The following is a 9,136-nucleotide window of genomic DNA, read 5'->3' on the forward strand; positions in this document are numbered from 1 at the left end:
AAGCTTAGAAGTGATATCCTTCAGTTTAGGCAAAAGCCTAGTGAGTCATTTTCCAAACTTATGGAGAGATTCAAGGATCTACTCCAAGAATGCCCTCACCATGGCCTAGACCTATGGCATTTATGTCAAATAATTTATGAGGGTATTGATTACCCAACTAAACAAATGATAGAGTCTATGTGCCCTGAGGGATTCACATCCTTTACAGATGAAGGAAAGGTATGGGAATTCTTACTTGACTTAGCTGACAAAACCCGTGAGTGGGAATCAACCCAAGAGAGTGAAAGAACCATAGGAGGAAAAGGATATTTTGTGGATGGGATAGTAGCCAAGGAAGCCCATTTGGATAGCCTAATCAAGAGGATTGAGGCTATTGTTCCTAGAGAGCCCTCATCAGTCAATTTGGTTAAGATTTGTGCTTGGTGCCAATCCCCTGGACATGTCATAGAAGAATGCCCCAACACCTCTGGGGGCACATCTAATGATAGTGTTAATGCCTTATACCAGAATAATCCATATAGTAACACCTACAATCCAGGATGGAGAAATCACCCAAATTTCTCTTGGAATCAGGACAACTAAGCAGGACTTTCCAATTTCTATAATCAAGGTCAACCTGGACCCCAAAGGCCTCCCTTTGCACAACAATATTTTTCCCAAAATACTTTTCCTAGGTCAAATGTAGAACCTCAGGCGAGTTTTCGTAGGGCCCCTCTCCTATCATCTTATCAGCAACCCCCTGGGTTTACTAACACTAGAGAGGCAAGTAGAATTAGTGACTTGGAAAAAAATATGGCCCTCCTCATGATAAGCCATCAAAATCTTACGAGAGAACTTACCCAAGTTGTCTCAATTATGCGTGAGAGGGAGAAGGGAACTTTACCCAGTCAACCAGAGCCTAACCCTAGGCATCATCAGTCTGTTAGTTCACAAGGACCAACTAATACACCACTGAATATAGTACAAGGTCAGACCCAACAAGGGCCCTCTAACAAATTTAATGTTGTTTATGCCCTTAGGAGTGGTAGAGAGTACCAACAGAGTATTTCTAAATCTTCCTCATCTATTACTCATGTTAACTCTCCTTCAGTTGAGGACACAAGTGTGCCTTTTGTTCCAGGTTCGTCTGATGAACCTAAAGATTTTTCTGAAACTAAAGATGATTTGGGTGAGGAACTAAAAATGATTCTTCTGAACAGGGGCAAATCCCTAACAGTCCTTATGTTCATCCTATCCCATTTTCTAATCGCTTGGTACACAAAAAGAAGACTGCTTCCATGGATAAAATTTTAGAAGTCTTCAAAAAGGTAGAAGTGAACATCCCACTTTTGGATGTCATATCCCAGATCCCCGCCTATGCAAAGGTACTGAAAGATTTGTGTACTCACAAACGTATCACTAGTGTGCCCAAAAAGGCGTTCTTGGCAGGTAACATTAGTTCCATAATTACTCAGCCTATAGCAGCCAAGTATAAGGATCCAGGGAGCCCTACCATATCTTGTGTCATAGGCAACACCTATATTGAGCATGCCTTACTTGACCTTGGCGCAAGTGTGAATCTTTTACCTTACCATGTATACAAGCAACTAGGATTAGGAGAATTGAAAGCCACTGGAACTACTCTTCAGTTGGCAGATAGGTCTGTTAAGATTCCTAAAGGGATGGTTGAGGATGTTTTACTAAAGGTGGGGGAATTTATTTTCCTTGTTGATTTCATTGTGTTAGATACTAAGCCCTTCTCAACCAAGGATGAGATCCCAATAATTCTAGGAAGACCATTCTTAGCTACTAGTAATACATTAATCAATTGCCGGAATAGTTTCCCAAGATTATCTTTTGGTAACCAAACTATTGAGTTTAACATGTTTAGGATTGGCAAGCAACCACATATGGAAGAAGAGATCAATATGCTTGAGGATTTTCTGGATTTTTCTGATGATTTAGTTACCAACTTTGATATTGATTTTGATTCAGAATTCCAAGAGTGTATGGATGAGTTGGATGATGATAGTGAAAATTTATTTTCTGAAGTCTTGAGTCTTCACACACTTATGGAGCCCTTAGGATCCCTTTCCAATTCCATTCCCAAACCTTCCATAGTTGAGCCCCCTAAGCTAGATCTTAAGGAGTTGCCATCTAATTTGAGGTATGCTTTCCTAGGGCCTGACCAGACTCTTCCTATAATAATTTCTTCAAATTTGACTTCTAGCCAGGAAAATGAGTTACTTAAAGTGTTAAAAGATAATAAGGAAGCCCTAGGTTAGACCATGGCTGATATCAAGGGTATAAGCCCTTCCATTGTACAACATCATATATATATTATGGAGGATTCCAAACCATCCACGGAACCCCAAAGAGGAGCTAACCCAGTGATGATGGAAGCCATTAAGAAAGAGATCCTAAAGTGCTTGGATCATGGAATGATTTATCCTATTTCTGACAGCCAATGGGTAAACCCAGTTCACGTAGTGCCTAAGAAGTCTGGTGTGACTGTAGTTCCTAATGCCAATAATGAGTTGATCCCTACCCGTGTCCAAACAGGATAGCGAGTGTGCATAGATTACAGGAAGTTAAATGCAGCAACCTGGAAGGACCACTTCCCATTGCCATTCATTGATCAGATGTTAGAGAAGTTAGCTGGATATGAATACTATTGTTTTCTTGATGGATATTCTGGCTATAACCAAATCCTAATTGCTTTAGAGGACCAACATAAGACCACTTTTACATGCCCATATGGAACATTTGCTTATAGGCGTGTGCCCTTTGGGCTTTGCAATGCCCCTGCTACGTGCCAACGATGCATGATGAGCATTTTTTCTGACATGGTCGAAAAATTCTTAGAAGTATTTATGGATGACTTTTCAATTCATGGAAATTCCTATTCTGAATGTCTTCATCATCTTTCCCTAGTTTTGAAAAGGTGTATATCTAAGAATTTGGTTTTGAATTGGGAGAAATGCCATTTTATGGTTAAATCTGGTATTGTTTTAGGCCATGTAATATCCAAGGAGGGAATTAAGATAGATAGAGTCAAAGTGGATTTAATTGATAATTTACCACTTCCTCAATCTGTTAAGGATGTTCGGTCTTTTCTAGGGCATGCAGGCTTCTATAGAAGGTTTATTAAGAACTTTAGTCATTTAGCCCGACCTCTCACCTCATTACTTGCCAAAGATCAGACTTTTGAGTTTTCCAAAGAGTGCCTAGAATCCTTCAAACAACTTAAGAAGGAGTTAACCAATGCACCCATTGTTCAACCACCTGTTTGGACTGAACATTCTGAATTGATGTGTGATGCTTTGGATTTTGCCATAGGAGCAGTTTTAGGTCAAAGGATTAATAAGTTGCCCACTGTCATTTACTATGCTAGTAGGACCTTAAATGATGCACAACTCAATTATACAACCACTGAAAAAGAATTTTTAGCTGTTGTGTTTGCATTAGAAAAGTTTCGGTCTTATTTAGTTGGCTCACATGTGGTGGTGTATACTGATCATTCTGCCCTCAGATACCTAGTTCAGAAGAAGGATGCCAAAGCCCGTCTCATTAGGTGGGTTTTACTTTTGCAAGAGTTTGATTTAGAAATTAGGGATAAGAAAGGAGTTGAAAACCTAGTTGCAGACCATTTATCCCGGCTTCCCAATTCCTTGACTGTTGATTCTCCAGTCAACGAGAACTTTCCAGATGAACAATTATTTGCAATGTCCAGTGAACCATGGTTTGCTGACATTGTCAACTTCTTAGTTTCAAGTGTGACTCCGGATCACTAGTCCACCCAAAATAAGTATAGGTTTCATTCCCAAGTTAAGCACTTTTTCTGGAATGATCCTTATTTGTTTAAGATATGTCCAGATCAGATTATCCGACGATGTGTTCCTGATCATGAGCAACATTCCATTCTCTCTCTCTTTAGTTTTAGTTCTTCTCTATTTTTGCTTTAATCACTTTTGTAATAGTTTTTTATGTCAATTAATGCAAGCACTCTTTTATTTTTATTCGGCCCTTTTTGTTTATGATTTATGCAATTGAGTTGTAATTTTTTTAAGTTATAGTTCTAGACTTAGATCTAGGTGATAAGATCACGAGCCGTGGAGCAATTTTTTTTTCAAGTTCAAGCATTGATTCAAGTAAGTAGGCTCCTTCAATAGTCTTCTCTCCGCCCTCTCATTCCCTCTTTTGACTACCCTTTCTTTCTTAATTTAGGATTTTTATTCTCAGTCGTTATATTATTGCTATCCCTTTCCCCCAAGGTTTATGGCTAGTGTATGTGTTGGCTTTGCCTCTCCTAGCTATAGAACCATCAATTTATTGCTTTTATTTTAATTGTCTCCCTTTCCCTAAAGCCAAGTAGAGTAACCCTTGTAAGAGTGACTCTCTGGTCAAGTAGGGAAGCTCATATTATGATGCATCCCTCGGGCTAAGTAGAGAAACCTACTTGTGAGTCTCTCTCTAGCTTTATCCCTTTTATTTTACTTTATTTTTATTTCAGCATTTTTTTTCCTTTATTTATTTATTTTTTTTAATTGCGTGGGTTGTTTATTTTCAGTTATTTATTTATTTAATTTTAATTGCGTGGCTTGCGTCTTTAAATTCTTAGATGAAGAATGGTTAGGACGTTATTTTAGATACATATGTTTAGGACGGTAATTAGAATTACATCACAACCATTAATCGGTTCACTTTCGTATTATTAAAAGAAATAAAAAATTAAGTGGCTGCTCTCCCTGTGTTCGACCCGTAGCCACACTCATCCGTACCGGTTACATTTTAAATCTCAAACAAGTTTTTGGCACCGTTGCCGGGGAGACTGTTTCATGTTATTTTTCACTTTCTTTTGGTAAATCAGAGTGCTTTGTTTCATATTTTTCCTTTTCTTTTGTTGAATTTCTGAGAAGAACAACTTGCAATAATAGTTGTATCAATGGTGGTCGCCATGCCTCGCAGTATGATAAAGGCAGGTTTCGCCCTGTAGCAGTACCTCAGGAACTGACCTGAGCAACACCGGATCCCTGCCGGTAAGCTCCCAAAAAAGCAAAAAAAAGAAAAAAATATCAAAAAATCAAAAAAATCATAAAAAAAAAGTTTTGCTATCCATTCTTTTTGTGCTTGTCTTACTTTAGTTATGGGTAGTTTTCTGTTGCATGAGTGTTAAGTGGGTACGTAATACTAAGAATCGGTTAGAAAGAAGAGATCCAACAAGTAGTGACCCTATACGTTTGCTCTCTCTAAAACCCTTCAATATGGGAGACCAACAGCAAAACCCTTTACCTAAATCTCTGAAAGATATGTTCTATCCTGCTAGAACAGCCCAACCTTTTTGCATAGTTCTACCACAAGCCCAGGGCAATAATTTTGAACTCAAATCTCAATACATCACTATGTTGCTCCACTTTCATGGGTTGACCTCTGAGGATGCATTCCTATTTCTAAGGGAATTTGAAGAGGTATGTGTTCTAATTAAGATTCAATAGCTTTCTGATAATGATGTTAAGCTTAGGTTTATCACTTTTGCATTGAAAGACCAAGCTAAGAAGTGGTTGTATGGGTTACCCACAAATTTCATAACCTCATGGGAACAGTTCACAGTTGTCTTCCTTAAGAAGTTTTTCCCAACTCACAAGACCAATAAGCTTAGAAGTGATATCCTTCCGTTTAGGCAAAAGCCTAGTGAGTCATTTTCCAAACTTATGGAGAGATTCAAGGATCTACTCCAAGAATGCCCTCACCATAGCCTAGACCTATGGCATTTATGTCAAATAATTTATGAGGGTATTGATTACCCAACTAAACAAATGATAGAGTCTATGTGCCCTGAGGGATTCACCTCATTTACAGACGAGGGAAAGGCATGGAAATTCTTACTTGATTTAGCCGACAAAACCCGTAGTGGGAATCAACCCAAGAGAGTGAAAGAACCATAGGAGGAAAAGGATATTTTGTGGATGGGATAGTAGCCAAGGAAGCCCATTTGGATAGACTAATCAAGAGAATTGAGGCTATTGTTCCTAGAGCGCCATCATCAGTCAATTTGGTTAAGATTTTTGCTTGGTGCCAGTTCCCTGGACATGTCATAGAAGAATGCCCCAACACCTCTGGGGGCACTTCTAATGATAGTGTTAATGCCTTATACCAAAATAATCCATATAGTAACACCTACAATCCAGGATGGAGAAATCACCCAAATTTCTCTTGGAATCATAGCAACCAAGCAGTGCCTTCCAATTTTCATAATCAAGGTCAACCTGGACCCCAAAGGCCTCCCTTTGCACAACAATCTTTTTTTCCAAAATACTTTTCCTAGGTCAAATGCAGGACCTCTGGCTAGTTTTCCTAGGGCCCCTCTCCTATCATCTTATCAGCAACCCCCTGGGTTTACCAACACTGAAGAGGCATGTAGAATAAGTGACTTGGAAAAAAATATGGCCCTCCTCATGACAAGCCATCAAAATCTTACAAGAGAACTCACTCAAGTTGTCTCAATTATGCGTGAGAGGGAGAAATGATCTTTACCCAGTTAACCAGAGTCTAACCCAAGGCATTGATGAACACATTTATGTGTGAAATCTAGGGTAGTAAAACATACATTTTACATATTTAGAATGGAGCTACCTTGGGTTTTACTCTCTTTTTGCAGGTTTTATATTTTCAAGGCCTTAAGGACTATCGGGAGCCATATCTTCAATTTTACACGTAAAGAGGTCCTATTTCTTTCCATGGTTGCGAAGAGGACGAAATTCTGAGCAAGATGGACGTGTTCAATTAAAAGTACACATTCGTTTGGTCACCCGTACAAATGATTATTCTTTTTCGGGTCAGAAAAAGAATAATGGATCAGAACTGAACCGAGATGCAGAACCAGCCCATTTGCAATTGTCCCAGAGGTACAAGGAATACTCCAAATGCCAACAAGGATCGATGGACCACATCCTTAAGTGATTAAAGATTTGTTTTTGGTAACAACAACTACCTAGCTTAGTTGGTGACTATGGTGTACAAAATTCTCTTGCTCACCAAGAGGTCTCAAGTTCGAATCTTATGGTTGTTTTTTTTAGAAGATTTTGTTGAAGATTTTCTGCTTTAGAAGCAAGCAAAATCGTGGAAGGGTGCAAAAAAAAAAAAAAAAAAAAAAAGGAAAGCAAAATCGTGGAAGCAAGAAGAGAAGAAAAAAAAAGGAAAGAGAAAAAAAATGGGAGAACCAAAAATTGTCCAAATCTTCTCTCTCCTCCACATCATCACCAAAGATTGTCCAAATCACACAAAGGAAGAAAAAAATCGTCCCTAGAAGGAAAGAAAATAAGCAAAAAATTTTAGGAAATTTCTCAAAATTTATTTCTCTCTTCTCTCTCCTCCATCTTAGCACTTTTGGACTCAAAAGATCTCACAATCAATTGTGGGTTTCTCTCTTTTAGGAAAGAGAAATTTGTTACCTACCTCCCCATTCCCTATAAATACAACTCATGTAAGAGGAGGGAGACTAGTTGCTCTCTCTTCCTCTCCTCTTTGTTTAGTTCTTCTCTATTTTCTTAATCACTTTTGTAATAGTTTTTTTTTTATTTCAATTAATTGGAGAAATTTTTTTTTCAAGTTCAAGCATTGATTCAAGTAAGTAGGCTCCTTCAGTAGTCTTCTCTCCCCCCTCTCATTCCCTCTTCTGACTACCTTTCTTTCTTAATTTAGGATTTTTATTTCCCTTTCCCTAAAGCCAAGTAGAGAACCTTGTAAGAGTGACTCTCTGGTCAAGTAGGAAGCTCATATTATGATGCATCCCTCGGGCTAAGTAGAGAAACCTACTTGTGAGTCTCTCTCTAGCTTTATTTTTAGTTATTTATTTATTTAATTTTAATTGCGTGGCTTGCGTCTTTAAATTCTTAGATGACGAATGGTTAGGACGTTATTTTTAGGACGGTAATTAGAATTAGATCACAACCATTAATCAGTTCACTTTCGCATTATTAAAAGAAATAAAAAATAAGGTGGCTGCTCTCCCTGTGTTCGACCCGTAGCTACACTGATTCGTACGCTTGCGGTTACATTTTAAATCTCAAACAAGTTTTTGGCGCCGTTGCCGGGGAGACAGTTCCATGTTATTTTTCACTTTCTTTTGGTAAATCGGAGTGCTTTGTTTGCTTTGTTTTATATTTTTCCTTTTCTTTTATTGAATTCCTGAGAAGAACAACTTGCAATAATAGTTGTATCAGTGGAGGTCGACATGCCTCACAGTATGATAAAGACAGGTTTCGCCCTGTAGTAGTACCTCAGGAATTGACCTGAGCAACCCCGGATCCCTGCCGGTAAGCTCCCAAAAAGCAAAAAAATCAAAAAATCAAAAATCAAAAATAAAAAAAATCAAAAAAATCATCAAAAAGTTTTGCTATCCATTCTTTTGTGCTTGTCTTACTTTAGTTGTGGGAAGTTTTTCTGTTGCATGAGTGTTAAGTGGGTACGTAATACTAAGAATCGGTTAGAAAGAAGAGATCCAAAAAGTAGTGACCCTATACGTTTGCTCTCTTTAAAACCCTTCAATATGGGATACCAACAGCAAAACCCTTCACCTAAATCTCTGAAAGATAGGTTCTACCCTGCTAGAACAGCCCAACCTTCCTGTATAGTTCTACCACAAGCCCAGGGCAATAATTTTGAACTCAAATCTGAATACATCACTATGTTGCCCCACTTTCATGGGTTGACCTCTGAGGATGCATACCTATTTCTAAGGGAATTTGAAGAGGTATGTGTTCTAATTAAGATCCAACAGCTTTCTGATGATGCTGTTAAGCTTAGGTTTATCACTTTTGCATTGAAAGACCAAGCTAAGAAGTGGTTGTATGGGTTACCCACAAATTCCATAACCTCATGGGAACAGTTCACAGTTGTCTTCCTTAAGAAGTTTTTCCCAACTCACAAGACCAATAAGCTTAGAAGTGATATCCTTCAGTTTGGCAAAAGCCTAGTGATCATTTTCCAAACTTATGGAGAGATTCAAGGATCTACTCCAAGAATGCCCTCACCATGGCCTAGACCTATGGCATTTATTCCATTACATCCTCTTACAATGCCATATGTAGATTTCTTGTTGTAAGATGTTTAGCTTGTCATTATCCCTGGTTTATGCTCTCCAAGTTGTATGGGTTGG

General features: G+C 38.4%; 3 non-coding genes across 3 annotated transcripts; all 3 read right to left on the reverse strand.

Moving 5' to 3' along the window:
• Positions 1–107, reverse strand: LOC122094509. The gene has a single exon (XR_006144825.1). It is a non-coding gene; the product is annotated as a small nucleolar RNA R71 (small nucleolar RNA).
• Positions 108–5,630: 5,523 nt separating this feature from the next.
• Positions 5,631–5,737, reverse strand: LOC122094526. Its single transcript, XR_006144841.1, has one exon. It is a non-coding gene; the product is annotated as a small nucleolar RNA R71 (small nucleolar RNA).
• A 3,177-nt stretch (positions 5,738–8,914) lies between these two features.
• Positions 8,915–9,019, reverse strand: LOC122094579. The gene has a single exon (XR_006144894.1). It is a non-coding gene; the product is annotated as a small nucleolar RNA R71 (small nucleolar RNA).
• Positions 9,020–9,136: the final 117 nt, after the last annotated feature.

This window comes from Macadamia integrifolia, chromosome 11 (assembly GCF_013358625.1).
Source record: "Macadamia integrifolia cultivar HAES 741 chromosome 11, SCU_Mint_v3, whole genome shotgun sequence".
Taxonomy (NCBI): domain Eukaryota; kingdom Viridiplantae; phylum Streptophyta; class Magnoliopsida; order Proteales; family Proteaceae; genus Macadamia; species Macadamia integrifolia.